Consider the following 20,439-nt stretch of genomic DNA (forward strand, 5'->3'; position numbering starts at 1 on the left):
AAGTCCCAACAGTAATTACACAAAAATTCTATACTCTCACAGTGCTCACCTCAATCTATCATTCTCACCACAAATTCTCCATACTAATTTTGTTCCATGCACATGTTAAAGATGTACATTCTCTCCATTTTTTGACAGTTACTTCATCCTTTTATTTCAGGAATATTTGAGTTAATCATAAAATTCACAGTAGTAGTCTCCTCCAAAAGTCAATCAATCTCATTTCATGTTGCTCTAATGCTACTATGTAAAATCTAAACATTCTCAAAATAATACAAGTTCTGTGTCAATTTTTACTGTAATTTTTTTTAATGTTTCGCTCAGCTGCCCATAAGATACGGATCTCCAATTCTGTATGATGGTGATCATACAGAGTGTGCATTACTACAATTTGTGCAAGATCTTGGGAGAAGCTATGATGCCATACGATATGCATACCCATGTGATTCAATTACAAAGACTTATCATTTTAACACAGAGCGTAAATACATGATGACTGTGGTTCCTCGTAAAACAGGAGGATACCGTCTCTTTGTTAAGGGTGCTCCAGAAGTTGTACTGAAAAAGTGAGTATACACTTCAATTAAATACTTTAAAAATAAATCCATTACTGTTATCTCAGCTTTTCACTTTTAATCAGTTTTATGGCATCTCATTAGTGATAAAGTGTCATGAGTGGTAAAATACCAGTGGTTATAGGGTTCAGAAAAGACCCTTTTTTAGGGTAGGGAGGATAGAAAGAAAGCAAATTTTAAGAGAGGTTAGAATTGAGACAAACCTTCAGTTTGAGAAAGAAACCAAAAAACATAATTCTAGCTTATTATATCAGCATAAACAGCCATTGGTTAAGAATTTTTAACAGTCAGCAGATATTTTAACTCTACCCAATTTTAACTCAGTCAATGTGAAATGTCAGCTGTCTTTATTGCATCAAAATATTTGAGAACTGAGAAATAAAATTAATGAATTAACTATCTGCATAGATGAATTAGAGTCTTCAAACCCAGCTGACAGAATCTGCCTCTCTGAACACCATGTGATCACTGGTACAGAACTTTTAAGCGTTACAGGGTTTAGGTTAGCATCTCACTTTTGTAGATCAGAAATAGAGAAAGGAGTAGTTGCGACATTCATCAGGAACTGTCATAAATTTAAGAACATAGAGATTCATAAATTTTGCCTAGAACAGCATATGGAAGCATGTGCAACAGAAGTAGAATTTCACAAAAAATCCTTCATAATATTAAGTGTACATCGAGCACCTGCAGGTAACTTTAATCTGTTTGTAAACCACCTTGAAGCTGTACTGGCCCATTTAACAACCAAAAACAAAGAAATAGTGGTTGCTGGTGATTTCAATGTAGATTTCCTTAAAGACTCTCCCAATAAGAATTTATTTGAGTTAGTAACACTATCATTCAACTTAATTCCCACTATAAAGTTCCCCACTAGGGTAGCCAATTGCTCACAAAAAGCCATTGATAATATCTTTATAGAAAAGTCCAAGGAACAAAATTATATTACAAAACCAATAGTCAATGGCCTCTCAGACCATGACATGCAGTTCCTTCTGTTAAATGTTAATACTGAACAGGATATAAAATCTGAGCTCAAGAGGGTAATCAATAAGCCAAAAATTGATTATTTTAGGACACTCCTCAGAGACGTTCACTGAACTGATGTTTACAGTGCTCATGGCATGAATGAAAAATATAACACTTTTGCTAATAAAGTGCTTACCTTATTCGAACACTGTTTTCTCCCAAAATTTACCAACGTTAGAGCAAAGTCTACAAAGAAGCCATGAATTACTCAAGGAATAGGGGTATCTTGTAAAACAAAAAGAAGACTGTGTCTGTCAATCCGAAACAGTTCCAATGTTGATGCTATAGCACATTGCATGAAATATGGCAAAATATTAAAGACTGTAATACGGACATCAAAGCAAATGTATTACAGGAAAAGATAGTCATATCAGATAACAAAATAAAGACAATGTGAGATATAGTGAAGGAGGAAACCGGTAGAACCAGACATGAAGAGGAACAAATAGCATTAAGAGTAAATGATACATTGGTGACAGATGTGTATAGAGTTGCAGAAATTTTTAACAAACATTTTATAACTGTTACTGAAAAGATGGGGTTGTCAGGTTTGGTAGATGCTGCTGTGGACTATCTCAGACCAGATATTTCAAGTATCTTCCATAGAATGAATTTGACCCTCACTACCCCAGCAGAAATAATGTCCATCATAAAATCTTTAAAATCAAAAACATCTAGTGGAAATGATGAAATATCAACAAAGTTAATTAAAGAATGTGACTGTGAGCTAAGTAACATATTAACCTATCTGTGTAACCAGTCGTTTATTAGTGGAATATATCTTGACTGGTTGAAATATGTGAAGTTAAGCCACTGTTTAAGAAGGGAGATAAAGAAAAAGCATCGAATTTCTGTTGCCACCATTCTCAAAACTTTTAGAAAAAGTTATATACAGTCAGCTTTATAACCATCTTATCTCAACTAACATACTGTCGAAGTCACAGTTTGGGTTTCTAAAAGGTTCTGATATTGAGAAGGCTATCTACACTTACAGTGTGTGACACCAATGAGGTCGACACCAGCATCGATATGCATTCATCTTCAGACTCTGAGCATCATCTTTGGACTTTGAGCATTGTCTTTGAGCTGTTCCGCCATGTTCATTTCTTTGTGAGTCTTGCATGTGTTTAGGTGAATAAATGAACTACTGCTAAATGGGTGTTGTTAGCTGTAACCAACATGAACAATCTCCTCACTGGTGACCCTGAGTTGTAACGTCTTCCTTTTTCGCCATTTTACTGCATCCGCGACCTCCGCATTGGTTATTTTCTCGTGTATTACATCGACACAGCATTCAAACAATGACTTCAGCCCAGCGCCTAACACCGGATTTTGTGATCGACATGAATCCTGTTGCAGGTGATGTACACCAGCCAGGACTGCAACACAATTTCTCTCACTCAATGATTCCGCCTATTTCACTGGACGTTTTCGAGCCTGCAACAATAAGTGAGGTTAGGAGTGCGCATGACTCCAGCTATCAAACGTCTTTGTTCCCGCCACATGTGCCCTGCCTCATCGATTGTGCAGTTACCTCTTACGGATCTCCATGCAGTGCGGGACGAATACGGATTTCTGCAAATGCTTCCTTCGGACAACCTACTACCGCCAGCACAACAATTTGCCACACCGAAATCTGTACAGTACCATGTGGATACCTGCCATGTGGCCAGAACTGCTTCATCCACAGGTCAACCTCTGACCACACTCGCACCTGCCTCGCTTCAGCATCAGCACATGCCTTCCTACTTCGATACCTCATCCTGCAACAGGAACAATTACTTGTTATCTGTGCCTGACCCCCTCCTCCGTCCCACTGCTATGCCTCAGTGTTTTGTGCCATGACATTCACCTTATGAACAGTGAACATTCACACAGCCCATCTCATGTTTGACATCATTTCCCACACTGTGCTTCTGGACGGCCTGCACCTCCACAACCTCCCTGCAACACAGGTGGTCCTGGATCTGGTCATACGTCGAGCTTTCTGTGGACTAACACACATTCTCAAAGTTTGAACTTTTTCTCACCAGGCGCCTCCTTGCCAACTCCAGTCAAGCTTACACTAACGTTCTTGGCACATCTCGGTGCCTCATTCACATCTGTCTTCCATGACATGCCAATCTGAATACACCTGCAACGTGTTGAGCTTCCGCAACCGCAATTGACATATTACAGTATCTCACCCGCGCCACAACGGATCGCGCTCAACCGCAACGTGTCACCTTCACGCCACCACCCTAACACCCGTCATTGCCACATCCCCTGGAGGCACTCTCTCCTGGAATACTACAGCAACAACAGCTTGATTCAGGCAGTACGATGATGAACTCAACTCAACCTCTTCTTCCGAACATTCTACAACACTTACTGATGCTGCCACCGTTTAATCCCGACAGAGCTACAACCTGGTTCAAAATTGTGGACGAAGTGTTCGACCATTACATACTCAATGAGTCGACCAGGTTTCTGTGCCTCATCACCCACCTGCACGACAAGGAGGACTTGATTGCTGACCGGGTTGACACCCCGGACTCATCTACCCGGTTCACTCTAGCCAAAAAGACAGTTCTACGTTGGCTTGCACACTCAACTGAGGCAGCAATACGGCAAGTGCTCCATGTCAAGCAACTAGGCAATGACAAACCTTCCCAGCTCTGGGGATGGCTACATGCTCTGATCAGTGCCGATCCACTCTCTGACACAGCTCTCCTTGCCATATGGTCAGATAAACTATCTCTGCACTTCCGCTTTTATCTGGCTCAAAGGTCTCCCGAACCTGTCGAGGAAAGAATGACAATTGCTGACAAGCTACATGATGCATCACTGCTGTATTTCGCCAACCACTACCTACCTGACAAGTCTCAGGTTCAGGATCATCGTCCTGTGGCTGCACACGGCCAGGGCCGTACTGTGTCAACCGTTCTGCTTGCTCCGGGAAGCAGTAAACAAGCAACTGGTACATCACCGGCTCTGCCCACGGTGATGCCCCCTCCTGCAACCAAACCTGCTGTGGCTTCCAAACCTTGGCTACAGCCACTGGCAATGAACATTCCACAGGAAATACAACCGCACTACCCGTACTGATACTTCCACACATGGTTTGGTGAGGTGGCATGGAACTGTAGACCACCCTGCTACTTCCCAAACACCAGTCGCAGGTAGGTCTGGGTGCTGCCTCCTGTGCACAACATGTCAGGCACACCCCAGTGCTCCATTCTGTCCAGGAACGGCTGGATAATTGCAGATGAATTTACGTTAAAGACATTTCGTTGGCATACCTTTTCCTAGTGGACACAGGCGCCGATGTTTCGCTACTGCCTACATCCTTAGCGTTGTCGAACATCCACCCTCATCAGACTTCACTGCAAGCAGTGAAGTCAACTAAACTACAATGCTCGGGTTCAACTTCCCACATCATCGCACTCTCCACAAACTGCAAATTTGAGTGGACTTCTTTAGTGTGCGAAATTGACGAACCTATACTAGGCATTGACTTCTTGCAACACCACAAACTTTCACTGGACCTAGTGCAAAACACCGTGTTTCATCATCCGTCCAAGACTCACTTCCCCTGTGCTCTGTTGAGCAAGCCCCTCCGTGCCACATTGGTCCGGGCTCATCTCATCCATACATGCTCGTCTCTGTCGTCGACATTACAAGAAACCATGCACAAGTGCCTTGTTGAGCTTGAACACGTCACTCGCTTACGCAAGGGAAACTTTGAGCTCTCCCTCCGGCTCCACAAAACGCAGCTCCAGCTCTCCGATGCAGCAAAGGAATTACAGACACTACAGCAAGGACAAAGCAAAGTCAGTAAGTGCGACGAATCTGCTTGCAGTCCCAGCAAACGAGCCTCCTTGTGTTTACCTCCCTCTACCCCTCACAACTGCGCTATCAAGACTGCCATATAACATGTACTGACGGTTCCGCAAAGCCACACTCTCCTAAAACAGCAGCATTTGACACTCAGCCTGACACAAGTGCGCATACGCAATGAGCGTCATGTGTTCCAGAACTGACGGCTCCTACCCCGCTCCCCATGGACAGCACCTCAAACTATGCAACTTTGACTCCTGTGCACCGCCATGCAACCACCACTGACAACACAAACTGTGCACTCACACCAAGCGTTTCACCCACGACCGTGCTGCCACAGGCTGCGGCCTCGGACAATGGCCTCACTAATGGTTCACGAGCTCTACCGAGCTCTCCCAACAACGGTGCCGCTGCTTCGGGCTGGCGGCCATCTTGTCGTGTTGACTCCTGGGACACTTTGCCGCCTCAGCTCCTGTCGGATCCGTTGAGTTGCCACACATTGTAAACAAACTGCCTCCTGCACCACCAGCAACATTTCCGTTGTCACCAACGGCACGATTCACAAGCTTCACCTCATGCCAGGTCCCCCGATCTCCAGTAAACCATGTAGACTTTGTCCTGAGAGCCTCTCCGACCTTAAAATTCATATTTATGAACTACTAAGCTCCGGCGTCATTGAACGCTCTGCCAGTAGCTGGTCTATGCCCATACATATGACACGCAAGAAAGACAGGTCCTGGAACATGTGCGGAGACAACCATCAACTAAACGCACGAACAATTATGGACACCTACCCCATTCCCAACATTGCTGACTTTACCAATTCCCTCGCAGGTGTGACCACGTTCTCTGTCATTGACTGCAAACGGGCCTACCACCAGATCCCCATGGCACCTGAAGACATCGTGAAGACAGCAGTCACCACCCAATCGGGCTATTGCAGTATCAATTCATGCCCTTTGCTCTGAAAAACGCAACCCAGACCTGACAACGCTTCATCAACAAAGTGCCTAAAATTCTGCTTTGCATATCTTGATGACATTCTTGTGTTCAGCTCCTCTGTCGAGGACAACATTTGATATGTTCAAACTGTTATGAACACTGTCATGGCAGCAGGCATCGATACCAACCAGGACAAATTGCAACTACATCAACCCGCTGTCACTTTTCTTGGTTTTTGGGTCTCTGCCGACAGCATTCCACCACCCCCTGAGAAAGTACAAACAATACTAAACCTACCCAGAACTTTGTCATTCAAAGAGCTCCGGCGCTTTCTGGGGACAGTTAATTATTATCGTTGACATCTACCTCGGGCTGTGGAGATTCAGGTTCCACTGACAGATGCCTTGGCAGGCACCAACACTTCTGGATCTCGGCCCGTTCCATGGACCCCTGCTATGACTGACTCTTTCACTGCCCTCAAAAATCTTCTTGCCGAGGCCTGCACCATCGCGCATCCTCATCCCAATGTACAGCTTTTCATCACCATGGATGTGAGCGATACTGCCATTGGCGCTGTCCTTAGCCAGACTGTTGACAGCCAAACTTCGCCTCTGCAGTTCATCTCGCGCAAGCTCACCAATGCATGACCGAAATATTCCATGTTTGACAGGGAGTTGCTCATGGTCTATGAAGCGATCAAGCATTTTAAGACTGATGCTGAGGGACGTCCTTTCTATGGGTTAACAGACTACAAACCCCTGGCTGCAGCCATTACAAACCCGCCAGCTGACCCGCCTCCTCACTGCTTCAGGTATATGGACTTCATATCTCAGTTCACCACTGATGTCACACACATAAAGGGTGCTGACAATATAGTTGCTGATTTCCTTTCACAATGGGACACCGTCCATTTGCTGTTAGACCTCTGAACTGCCTAACCTCCAACCCGCCAACGAGGAAACACAAAACCTGATTTCAGACTCTACTTCTTCACTACACTTCGTCCGCACCACCTTCCCTGGCATTTCTGGTGAGATCTGGTGCGATGACAGTACGGGCATGTTATGCCCCCTCATCCCTAATATGCTCCGTCGAGCTGTCTTCAACGCATTGCATAATTTAGCCCACCTCGGTGTTCATGCGTCTGCCCACCTCGTAGCGGAGTGCTTTGTGTGGAGAAATGTCAACAAGAACTGCCAGCAATGGGCACATTCCTGCATCGTGTGCCAACGCTGTGAAGTACATGAGCACACTTCACCCCCCTCAGCTCCTTTTCGATCCCTCCTGGGCATTTCCAGCATATTCATATTGACATTATCACCCTCTTTCCCCCTCTAACGACTTTCATTATGTTCTCTCGTATATTGACCGAACAACTCGCTGGGTCGAGGCTGTCTCCCTCCCCAATATTACAGCAGAAACTGTTGCTCAAGCTTTCATTAAATCATGGGTATCACGTTTCAGATATCCAGCTATCATCACGACTGACCAGGGCAGACAATTTGAGTTGACCCTGTTGAACAGGATTTGTAACATTTGTGGCATCTAGCACATCCATTCCACAGCATATCATCCGCAATGTAACGGGCTAGTCGAGCGCTGGCACTGCACTCTCAAGGCGGCTCTTCAATACGATGACACTCTATGGAAAGAGGCCCTTCCCCTTGTGCTTCTTGGTATTCGTGCAATCCATAAGGAAGGCCTCAAAGGCACAATAGCTGAGTTCGTATACGGCCAGAACATTGTTCTCCCTGGTGAACTTGTGAGCCCCTCCACTTATCTCCCTCAGTCTGACTTACCTTCCTTCGTTGGCCGCGTCAGACGCCACTTCATCAATGTCTATATCCCTCTGCCAGCCAGCCATTCCTGCCTTAAAGCTCACATCCCAAAATCTCTGGACAATTGTGAGTACGTCATGCTCCGAGATGACACTGTCTGTGCTCCCCTCCAGCCTTCATATACCAGCCCATACTGAGTTCTCTGGCGCTCAGCCAACACTTATGACATCCAGATGAAAGATTCAGCTGTTACAGTCTCTCACAACAGAATTAAGCCTGCTCAAGTCGAGCCTTCTTCTACCCCCCTTCAGGCCACAACCACGCCACTCACTGTTGTGGCTAATGACACTCCAACCACTCCCTCCACATTGGACTTACACACTTGATCAAGTGACTTCCAGCTCCAATCATTGAGCTCTCCTCTGACCTCATCCTCTAGGCCGGTCTCACACAGTGCATCAAGTGACTTCCAGTTCCCATCATCCAGCTCTCCTCCGACCTCACCCTCTACTCTAGTTTCACGCACTCCATCGAGTGACCATATGCTCCCCACGTCGAGCTTACCTGCCATCACGCCCTCTCCGCTGGGGCCTTTGCAGGTCTCTCCGACCTCTCCACCATTGCCTGCTTTGCCCTGTCGAGGTTTCTCCCCCCCCCCCCCCCCCCCCCATCTTGAGCATGCCCTCGCTCGAGGTGTTTGTGCCTGTCCCCCCAGACATAATCCATGATATCTCAATAATACTGCATGATTATGCACTGTTTGTTGTGTGTTTCTCCTCATCCAGTGCTCATGACACGATCTCAACCATTCCCTGCCACCTGGTGAAATGTGTTCCCCTACTGCCTGACGTTGACATGTACATTCCACGCCCACCGGAGACATCATCGTTGTTGCTCTGTTCCACCCGCAAACCGCCGGCCTACCTGTCGCCGCACGACCAGCATGCCCAGTATGACTCCCAGCTCGCTTCAATTAAGTAAATTAGAATATTATAATGTAACAGGAAATGCTGCAAAATGGTTCAAATCTTATATCTCTGGCAGGAAATTAAGGGTGTTATTAGGAAAGAGACATGTATCAAGCTATCAGGCATCATCCAACTGGGAACTAATTGCATGTGGGGTCCCACAAGTTTCCATTTTGGGGCCTTTACTTTTTCTTTTGTATATCAATGACCTTCCATCAGTAACATTACCAGATGCCAAGTTCGTTTTGTTTGCCAATGATACAAATATTGCAATAAATACCAAATCAAGTGTAGTCTTAGAAAGATCAGCTAATAAAATGTTTGTGGACTTGAATCACTGGTTCCTAGTCAATTCTTTGTCACTAAACTTTGAAAAAACACACTACATGCAGTTCAGAACTTGTAAGAGGTGTCCCACAAGTATATGTCTAACATACAATGACAAGAAAATGGAAGAAGTGGACAGTATTAAATTCTTGGGATTACAGCTTGATAATCAATTAAACTGGGAGGAGCACACCACAGAACTGCTGAAGCATCTTAACAAATCTCTATTTGCAATGTGAATTGTGTCAGACATAGGGGATATAAAAATGAAAAATCTGGCATACTATGCTTACTTTCAATCCATAATGTCATATGGGATTATTTTTTGGGGTAATTCATCAAGCCAAGCTAAAGTTTTCTGGGCACAAAAATGTGCAGTAAGAGTTATATGTGGTGTGAACTCAAGAACATCCTGCAGAAGCCTGTTTAGGGAACTAGGGATACTAACTACTGCTTCCCAATATATTTATTCCTTAATGAAATTTGTCATTAAAAATATATCACTTTTTCAAACCAACAGCTCAATTCATGGAATCAGTACTAGAAATAAGAATAATCTTCACAAGGATTTAAAGTCACTTAGTCTTGTAGAAAAAGTTGTGCATCAATTAGGAACTTGCCAATAACTTGCCAGCAGCCATAAAAATCTTAACAACCAATGAAATTCAGTTTAAGAGAAGCCTAAAGGATTTATTGATGGCCAACTCCTTCTACTCCATTGATGAATTTCTCAGTAAAACCAACTGATTTGTATACATAAAACTTCTGCAGAATTTCAGTGCAGTAATGTGTTCATTGTAAATATGTGTGTGTGTGTGTGTGTGTGTGTGTGTGTGTGTGTGTGTGTGTGTGTGTGTAAGTACAATCTAACTTCTGCACCATTTCAGTGCAGTATTGGGTTCATTGTAAATAAGTATTATAGTAGTTGAATTACATGTTTATTACCTTATAAATAAATAAAAAACTTTTTTATTTTAAATTCAGTGCATTAGTATTTGTAAAATGACTCTTTCATATAGTGTTCATTAAGAAATGATGATCATTCCACTTGGGTCCTGTGGAACGGTACATTAGCTTATTTGTTTGAGTTATAAATATTTGTCATGTATTGTTGTTTTTCTGACATGTTCCACATCCTGGAGGACTTCCTCCCTACAGATCAGTTGGAATGAAGTAAATCTAATCTAATCTAATACTAAATATTAGTAGTATGTTGTCTCACTAGTATTTTATGAATCAGATTTATTCCCCTCCATTTACCTACAGAAGACAGTTACCATGAATAATATAAGTACTGTATTATTGATCTCATATCTAAACAAATTGTGTGTTTTGACATTACTGATTTCATACAGTTACATAGTTCATAACATAGTTCAGTTTATCATGTGCTCAACTATAAACATTTATGTAACATTTATTGCTAATGATATACTATTATTGTATTGTGTGGTCCTGAGCAGTCCAAGAAGGACATTAATTTTCTTTAACTGAGGATAATTAAGAACTATGAACAATAAGATGTGGTTAAATTTGTTACTTCCTATGTACCCCTTTTTGTTCCATAATGAATGGACCTTCACGGCCTTCACCCGTCAGCAACAATAAATTTCTTTCCCCTTTTCTCAAATTATCTTGCACTGCCTGCTTTCCAGCACGTTGTAGTGTAATTTTTAAAAAGAAAATGATAATTTTAATTAGTGAAGGTTTATGATAAAAAAAAAAACCTTGAATTTTTTCAAAACCTTAACCATGTTATAACTGAAACTTCCTCACAGTTTAAGACTGTGAGCTGGACTTGTGATGTTCACCTGCTTTATTTCTTTGTTGATAGCCCTCAGTGTCAATGTACTGCAGTGTTATACTGGCTGAAAAATGGGGGGTGGTGGTTCAACATTGAGAACTGTAAATGAGGTAGCCAACAGTTGCACAACTGCATTTTGTAGTTCTTTACTTTCTACTGTTCACAACCCCCTCTCCCCCATTCCTCAATCCCCAATATTACACAATTATATGGCCAGTTCACTGTTGGTAAACATTGAAAAGTCTCATTAATAGGTTGCAAGCAACATCATTCTGCTACAGTAATTTACTGTTGAAAATCAGTGAGCAGTAAAAACCTAACCACACAGTTCACAAGTCTTGCAGAATACTGCAGTACATGTGACACTATTTTTCAAGTAAATTAAACAGACATTATCATTAATTGTTCTAATACACAGCCTATTTGTATTACACTTATTCCACTGTTAAGTTGATGGATTGTTGTTAATCTAACCAATACATCTTTCACGGCTGAAAATTGACCGCGGACTGACTGTCTGTCTTGGGACCAAAAATAATTTCTTTATATGTCCTCACAATTACATTGTTTGATGTTTAAGTTACAGAAATTACAATGAAAACATAATTCATTCAGTTAACTGAATACATTGAAAAATTCCTCCTTTTCAACAGTTCCTTCTACCACAAAGGTTAGGCCGAATTATTTGTTTAAATAACGAAATTAAGAGATAAGTTATACAAACAATACTTTTGACAAACTTGATAATTATTTTGGAATTAATTAAGGGCTGGTTTTGCTAATGTGTTTTTGAATAGAGCCAAATAAATACTTTAAGAATCGTAATAGTTCTTCTTCCAAATGTTTACAATTATTACAGAATGTGTATTTGTTTATAAGTCAACAATAGAATCTATGTTCCAAACCAATTACTGATTGCACCCTAAAACAAAAGACAGTAACTAGGAATGATCAAAATAAATTAGGAAATTAATTACATACACAAAACTAAGCACAAAATTAGACCTGGTGCTATATTTCTTAAGACTGAAGGCCAACTTTTCTCTTTTATGGAAATGAAGATTATACTCAGGTATGTTAATGATAATTAGGTAAAAATGAAAATAAAATAAATTTAAGGAGGCAGATGGCAAAGCAAGAGAGGAAGTAAAGAGATCCCAGCTTGCTTTGTCACAGACTGGGACTAAAAGTTGGGATGACCTTAGCCTTTTGTGGACAGGTGCTCTACCAACTGAGCTATATAAACATGACTCGTGACCCATCCTCACAGATTTACTTCCACCATTACCTCATTCCTACCATGCAAACTTTACCAGAAGCTCTTCTGTGCAAGACTAGCACTCCTGAAAGAAAGGATAAGTGGACACATGGGTTGGCAACGACCTGGGAGATTTTTTCACAGTGCTAGTCCTGCAAGTTTCACAGGAGAACTTCTGTGAAGTTTGCAAGGTAGGAGATAAGGTGCTGGTAGAAGTAAAGCTTTGAGGATACGTCATGAGTCACACTTGGGGAGCTCAGTTGGGAGAGCATTTGCTCACAACATGCAAAGGTCCTGAGCTCAAGTCTTGGTCCAACACACAGTTTTAATCTGCCAGGAAGTTTTGCATCAGTGCACACTCCATACAGAGTGAAAATCTCATTCTGTATTATTACTGTGCCAGTTGTGAAGTTACACTACAACGGGTGGCAGTGACTATGCCTATAGTGTGTATTATAAAGGGAAGAAAGAAAGTAAATTTCTTTAACATTGTACATCAAAATAACAAATACCTACAATATCTTTGCAGAGTGGATCATTTGTAAATGAGGTTTATGTTTTACTCCATGACTAATAATACACTGGCAGCCCCCCAGTGTATTAGTTGTTTTTTACACCACATACTTCTTCTCCAGCAGATTGTACTGGATCAGTTAAAAAATAAATTGACACACTTTGAATGAACTCTAAATCATATTTTTAACTCATAAAACACACTTAGCATCCAAACAAACAAGCTACCCTCATACTAAGAAGAAAAGACAAGGACAGAGAGGCATACTCTGATCTAAAAAGTCTGAAAGTTCTTTTCCACTTTTTTTCCAGAGAGAGCCTCATTAGCATTTGGAGGCACATGTTCACATATGCCACTGTATATGCATTGAGAGAGTCTTGCTGTGATGAAGAAAAAATAAATAATAAAAATATTCAGATGAATGTATAAAAAAGTGTTTATGTTTCCTTGCTCCCTATCTGTTCGTTACAATACAATATGACGCTTGTGTAATGCTAACTTCTTCCATAAAGTTGAAAATATCTTCCTTCTTCACATTACAATTGTCAGAGGGTGAACTTCTTGACATTTTTTGACTGTCACTTACTTCATCATATAAATTTATATCTAACCCTGATCTAAACCTCTGTCATCATAAAGTTCACTTTGAGTTACTACATTTTTTTCCCTACCTCCAGACACTACTTCGCCAGTAGGTTCTTTCTTAATGTTTACCATCTGCTCATCATTTTCAAACACACTATCTCCTTCACCCTTGCCACTCATTTTGGCAAGCAATTAATCACACTTAACAACAAAAACACTTTTACTTACAAATTATTTCCACGTCTCCTCCTCCTCACAGCTTATACCTGCTCACTGCTTTGTGTACATCCTGAAATTCTACCTTGTCAGTTCCTTATTGGCTTGTGTCAAAAATGGCACTGGGGTTGATTCAGGCAGTGCTGCTGCTTTGTCAAAGCCCTCTCCATGTAAAGGCTCCTGCTACCATCTGTATTTCAAACAATAAAATGTGCACTGACCCAGAAATTTATCTGGGCACTGTCTTATTTGCAGGTTATTCACTATACCTGTTCATCTGCACCATACAGAATTATATTCTTCTGTCCAATAGTCACTTCATTTCTGTATATAAACCATTCTGTATCATTTTAATAATTCATAAGTTCACTAAAGTGTCACATTTTGCAAAGTTTGTAAGTCCTAATTGTTCCAGGGTGAGCAATCTTCATCCAAATTAGCACCTTCTGTGACAGAACTGATCAGCATTTCATAGTCTTGTCCTTAGTAGCACCAATCTATACATAAATTCCCCAATGGTTCTGTTTGCAGATGATACTTCTGTTTTAATTGAAGATGCAGAAAATATTCCGAGCTCCATCCTAAGCAAACTGGATACCTTAGAAAACTGGTTCCAGTTAAATGGGTTGAAACTGAACATTGCAAAAACCCATATGGTAATTTAAAAACCAAATAGTCAAATTTGTGGAACTAAAATTACAATGACAAGATGGCGTCACGTGTAGAAGTTGTAGTTAACCACTCCGTAAATCAAGATTATTTAGCATCACTAAAGTGCATGTAAGCGATAAAATCATGTCAAGTTGTGTCAGAATATGCTCAATTATGCATAAATAGTATCATTCACATTGATTCTCAAAAATAGACCAACATAAAATCTGGTTCTGGTTTACAGGAAGTCTTGAAGGACTACAAAAACAAAAATAGTGTGTTACAAAATCAGTGTCTTGTGATACTAGGTGGCGCCAATGATGTGTACAAGAATGAACTAAAAACTGCAATCACTGTTCTAAGAGAAACATTAACAAAAATAGACAATCAAAAGGTGATTGTGGTAGGCCTACCTCATAAGCTTGACCTTATGGAATTCTCTATTGTAAACAAAGACATCCAAAAGGCCAACATGGCTTACAGGATATGCCAGTCCAATCCAAATGCTTCTTTATTCAGCATAAGTGGTCTGGAAAGAAAACAGAGTGATCTGGAAAGAAAACATTTCACAGCACATGGCATGCATCTAAATAGAAAGGGGTAAACAATACTCAGCCAGAGTATTATAAATGAGAGCTGTAATACCACTGCACTGCCATCAGAAGAAAAAGTATGCAAAGAACCATCCATAGCTAAGACAATTGTAGGCCTGCAAAATCCTTATGTACCAGATAATCCAGAAGACATAGAAGCTGTCACTGCATGCCCAACTGCATCCACACGAGCAACAACAACAGTAGTAGAAATAGAAACACCAACAACATAGGAAGAGGAAACAACTGCATGCCCACCTGTACTCACAACAGCAGCAGCAGCAGCAGCAGCAGAAGATACAGAAACACCACCAACAGAAGAAGAGGAAACAGCTTCAGGTTAGATGCATAGTGTAACAAGCAGGCAAAAAACAGTGCCTCCATCCCACCTGAAAGATTTTTTGATGTCAGGCACAAAGAGGAGGAAACCACCATGATAAGTAGAACCAAATTTTTAACTGTATTTCACCAAAATATACAGTCTGTAAAGAATAAAGTTCAACAAAGAGAATTAGAATTACGAAAACTAGACAGAACCATTGTGTGTATTACTGAACATTGGTGTAAGGAATATGAAATTATATATTTTGCATTAACATCGTATGACCTGGCCTTTTCCTATAATAGAATTTCCATGAAAGGTGGGGGTTCATGTATTTATGTGAAAAAAGGCATAACATTTAAAATTAGAAAAGATCTTATAGCATTAAGTGAAAACAAACATTTTGAACTACCAGAAGTTGAAATTACAGAAAACAGCTTGTCAAAAAAATTAATTGTATTTTGTGTATATAGACTCCCAGTGGTAATATGGACATTTTTTTCTCAAAACTCAATCAGAGCTTAGAAAAGGTAATTTGTCCAAAAATGAACATTCTCATATGTAAGGATTTAAACATCAACACAATGAAATCAGATGATCTTAGTAGTACCTACTTGAACATTCTCTGCAACTGTGGACTAACATCACTCATTAACTGTCCAATTAGAGTGACCAAACAATCTTCCTCAATAATAGACCATGTAGCAACAGACATAGAACGAAAGCACTGCCACTTACTTTTTCAAAATCTATGCCTATCAGATCATCTCTGTCAGATATTAAAAGCAAATATTTGTGTAGAAAAGTCTGCTAAATTGAATGCATGCAAGAGGGTCTTCTCAGAATCAAACCTACGGTATGTCATTTCTCATCTCAGTTACAACATGAAGGGTGGGAGGAAGTGTACACAGAAACAAATGTAAACAAAATGTTTAATAAGTTCATGACAATATTTAAACTAAAATTTGAGGAAGCATTCCCCAAAACACTGCATTCAATTGGAGCAACAAACTGTAGAGGACAAGGGGTTATTTTTAGGAAATATGGTGCGAAATTGTGATTTAGTGTGTTTCAGTGTGCGATGCGCCAGCCTCACAGGAGATGGCAGATGAAGGCTGGCCAATGCTTTATGCAGGTGACACAGTTTTTCAATGAGCATTGGTATGTGTGTACGTGTGTGGTAGCCATCAACAGCCAGAACGCAGCATTAGCAGAATTACGCAGGCGCGGGCCGCGTGTGGTGTGGTTGCATTAGCCAATTCATCGAGAACATTCTAATAAACATGCCACAACGTAACTGGCAGATTCAGCAGTGGTCTGCACTATTTAAGGGCATCAGAGGTGGGTATTGGCATTCGTTCGCCCGATTGGGCATTCAGTCGCTGTTATGTCATGACCATCAGTGACGCTGTCCCCGAGGACAGGCTGGCGGAGGGCATTGCTCACTGCTGCACCGGTGACTCCCGGAATCATCATGAGCCACAGCATCTGCAGGAGGCACACTAGGCTGGGCCTCATGCTCCTATCCTCCTACCACCTGTGCAGCCGCTGATCGAGCATGGCGTCATGTTCCTCAGGCTGTGTGCATCAGCACGTTTCCACCATGACATGAGCAGTGGGGCTGAGCTACCAGAAAATGTATTATAAGAACCAACAATAACGAGGAAGATTGCTAAAAGCAGCCACCTTCTTCTACCCAACTACACCCTACAACCCCAACCAAGTCATCCACTCCGGTCATCCTATTACAAGTGGTGTCAGTCGGGCAACCTGTGCATCACACACTCCTCTTACAATTGGTGATAGTAGTCATCTTCTCTCTGGATTTGGAGGAAATTGTGGCTGGTAATCGACGAGAATATGTGGCACCTGAGAAGGGCAACAATGGATCAGCAACTCTTGCAACATGGCAAGTAAGTGCCAATTTTTCATTTGGTGGTTTGTCTGAACCTGTAGCATAGTCCGTCTTCCCTTCCTGTTCTTCTTTCTAGGCTTACTGTAGTCTTGATTTGATAGTTGGTAGTGATGGAGCAGTCTGTGTCAGCTAAGGTGGCTATTCAGCAGCTACTTGAGCAAGTGTTGAAATTAGAGATAGAGTTTGCTTGGTCTAAAGAAGCGAGCAAGGAACGGATTCCTGTTAATGCAGTAATTCTTGACACTAATGCTGCGTCTTTGGTCACCCGTTCCTCAGGAAAAGCTGGGGAGGATGTTATGATTTTTTTTTGAGAACCTTAGCATGGCTGATAAATTGGGAAACTGGGGTGCAGAAACACTTTTGCATGTGGCTATGTTGAAAGAACCTGGGGATGCCAGAGCATACGTTACATGCCATGAAGAATTAAGGAATGCTCAGATATTTGAAGTATTCAAAAAAGGGTTGCTGGAAAGGTATCAGAGGAAAAATATGTCTAGATATTATCAGGAACAATTCAATAGAATGTATAAAAGGAATGGGAAATCAATAGAAGCTTTTGTAGATCGAATTCGAAAAATTAATGTTAATATGTATGAGCTATTGGATTCAGATAGGTTTAATGAAGTCATTCTGCAGGAAGCTGATTAGAGGGCACTAGATGCATTTTTGCAGGGAATACAACCTGAAACCTCTCACAAGATTTGGGTGGAATTCCCTAAGACTCTCAATGAGGCAGTCGGAATCTCTGTGGCGTTAGAAGAATTTGAAGCAGTAACAAAGACATGGGACAGGAAAGCAGTGTTTAATAAAAAAATTAAATGTTTCAGATGTGGTCAGATGGGACACATTAGACATGATTGCTAGAAAGTGCAGTGCAGGAAATGTAGATGTTGGTGTCATTGGGAGCGTAATTGCAATGGGTCCTGGCAGAAACATGATAGGAAATCCCAAGGTGGGCCTCACCCCCCTCAATTAAACGGGGCAGGGTGTGGTGTGTCCACTGTGCAACACCCCCGGTAAGATTAATGCTAGTGAAGAATCAGTGTCAGACTTTTTTCTGACCAGCTTGGTGAGGGGCAGACCGTGCAAATTTTTATTGGATACAGGGTCTCAGGTATCTGTGGCGAGTAGAAATGTACTCGGTAAAGTAGAATTAAAACCACCATGCTGGGCATTAAGTGGCGTGGGTGGGGGACAGGTGAAGTCACTCGGATCAGCGGTGTTAAACTTCCGAGTTGAAATGAGGAACTTCCAGGTGAAGGTAGAAGTTCTTCCAGTTGTTGGCAGCAGCTATGATGTTGTACTTGGATTGGATTTCCTGGTTGCACATCACGCAAATGTTAACCTGGAATGGCGTACAGTTGAACTTGACAGAATACAATTTCACTTAGGTTCTGTGGCCGAAAAACCATTACTGTCACAAGGAACCACCCAGATGTCGGGTGGGCCACCTAAACTGCATACAAGGTCCCTTAGGGTTAACTTGTGGGATACTATACCAAAGGGTACAGGGGAAATAATCTGGGCAGATGTTGGAGCTAGCATGCTGGTAAATTCGTTGTGTGTCATTGAACCTTTCTCTGAGAATGAGCTACCAGATAAAATGAAGTGTTTTATGCACCATAGCATGTCCTACGTGTGGGAGATAGAAGTAAAAAAGGTTGTGCCTGTCAGTGTTGATAATTTTGGCCTTGAAGAAGTGCAGTTATCACAGGGAACATAATAACAAACCTGGAGATAATAGGGGGAGATGAACTGGATAAGGATTTTGCAGCAGATTACACAATGCCAGGAGAGTCTGTCAGCTGGTCTGCACTGAGGGGTAAAGTAGCACATTTAGAAGGGCAAGACAGAGAAGTCATGGAGAACCTTTTGACGGAATAGAGAGAGTAATTTAATTCTCATGGTCCACTGGCCACCACATCATTAGTCCAGCATTACGTCTCCACTGGAAATGAAGCACTGGTGTATAAATGTCCATATCATGTTCCAAATAGACCACAGTAGTAGTCTCTGGTGCACTCCTGTTGTAATAGTGGGTAAAAGATCACCTGTTGGGGACAAGGCACATTGTTTTTGTTGTGATTATCATTTCCTGAATCAAAAAACTGTATCAGATGCATACCCAGTGCCTAATATCACTGAAACTCTGGATAATTTGGGTCAATGTTGGTACTTCACAACCTTGGATCTTTGAAGCGGGTACCATCAGTTGGATGTTGCTCCAGAAGACCAACTGAAGACAGCATTTTCAACACCTACAGGTCATTTTCAGTATTGGTGAATGTGTTTCGGACTCAAAAATGCTCCGGCAACCTTCCAACGGTTACTAGATAGCATGTTAGGAGGGCTGAAACCTAATCAGTGTATGGTATATTTGGATGACATAATTGTTTTCTCAAAGGACGTGCAAGAACATGTGTGCTATTTGCGTGAAGTTTTCGACTGTCTGTAAGCAGCACAGTTAACTCTTCATGTGGAAAAATGTCATTTTTTGTTGCAAGAAGTCCATTATTTAGGTCATATTACAGGACAGGAGGCATGGATCCAAAACTTGTAGAGGCAGTAATGAATTTTCCAACACTTACAAAATTAAAAGAGTTGCAGTCTTATTTAGGTCTCGCCAGTTTTTGCAAGAGGTATATTCCAAAATTTGCGGAAACTGCAAGGCCCCTCATGCAGTTGTTGAAGAAAACAGCAAAATTTCACTGGTCTGCAGAATGCAAAGAGGCTTTTCAAAAGTTAAAAACTTGTTAACAGCTAGTCTGGTTTTGACTTTTCCAGATTTTAGTAAACAGTTTATATTAATTTGTGACTCTAGCAATTTTGTTTGGGCATTGTATTATCTCAGGAAATAGATGGGCAGGAACACCTGATAGCATATGCTTCCAGACAGCTAAACAAGGCAGAAAAAAATTACTCAACAACCGAGAAGGAGTTATTGGCATAAATTTTCGGAATAACCTATTTCCAGTGTTATTTGTATGGACAAAGTTTCAAGGTGATTACTGACCATACAGCACTTAAGTGGATGTTAGGGATTAAAGATCCAACAAGTAGATTAACTAAGTGGGCTTTGCATCTTAGTGAGTATGATTTTGAAGTGATTCATCAACCGGGTAAATTGCACGGAAACGCGGATT

The sequence above is a fragment of the Schistocerca piceifrons genome, chromosome 4 (genome assembly GCF_021461385.2).
Source record: "Schistocerca piceifrons isolate TAMUIC-IGC-003096 chromosome 4, iqSchPice1.1, whole genome shotgun sequence".
NCBI classification, from domain to species: domain Eukaryota; kingdom Metazoa; phylum Arthropoda; class Insecta; order Orthoptera; family Acrididae; genus Schistocerca; species Schistocerca piceifrons.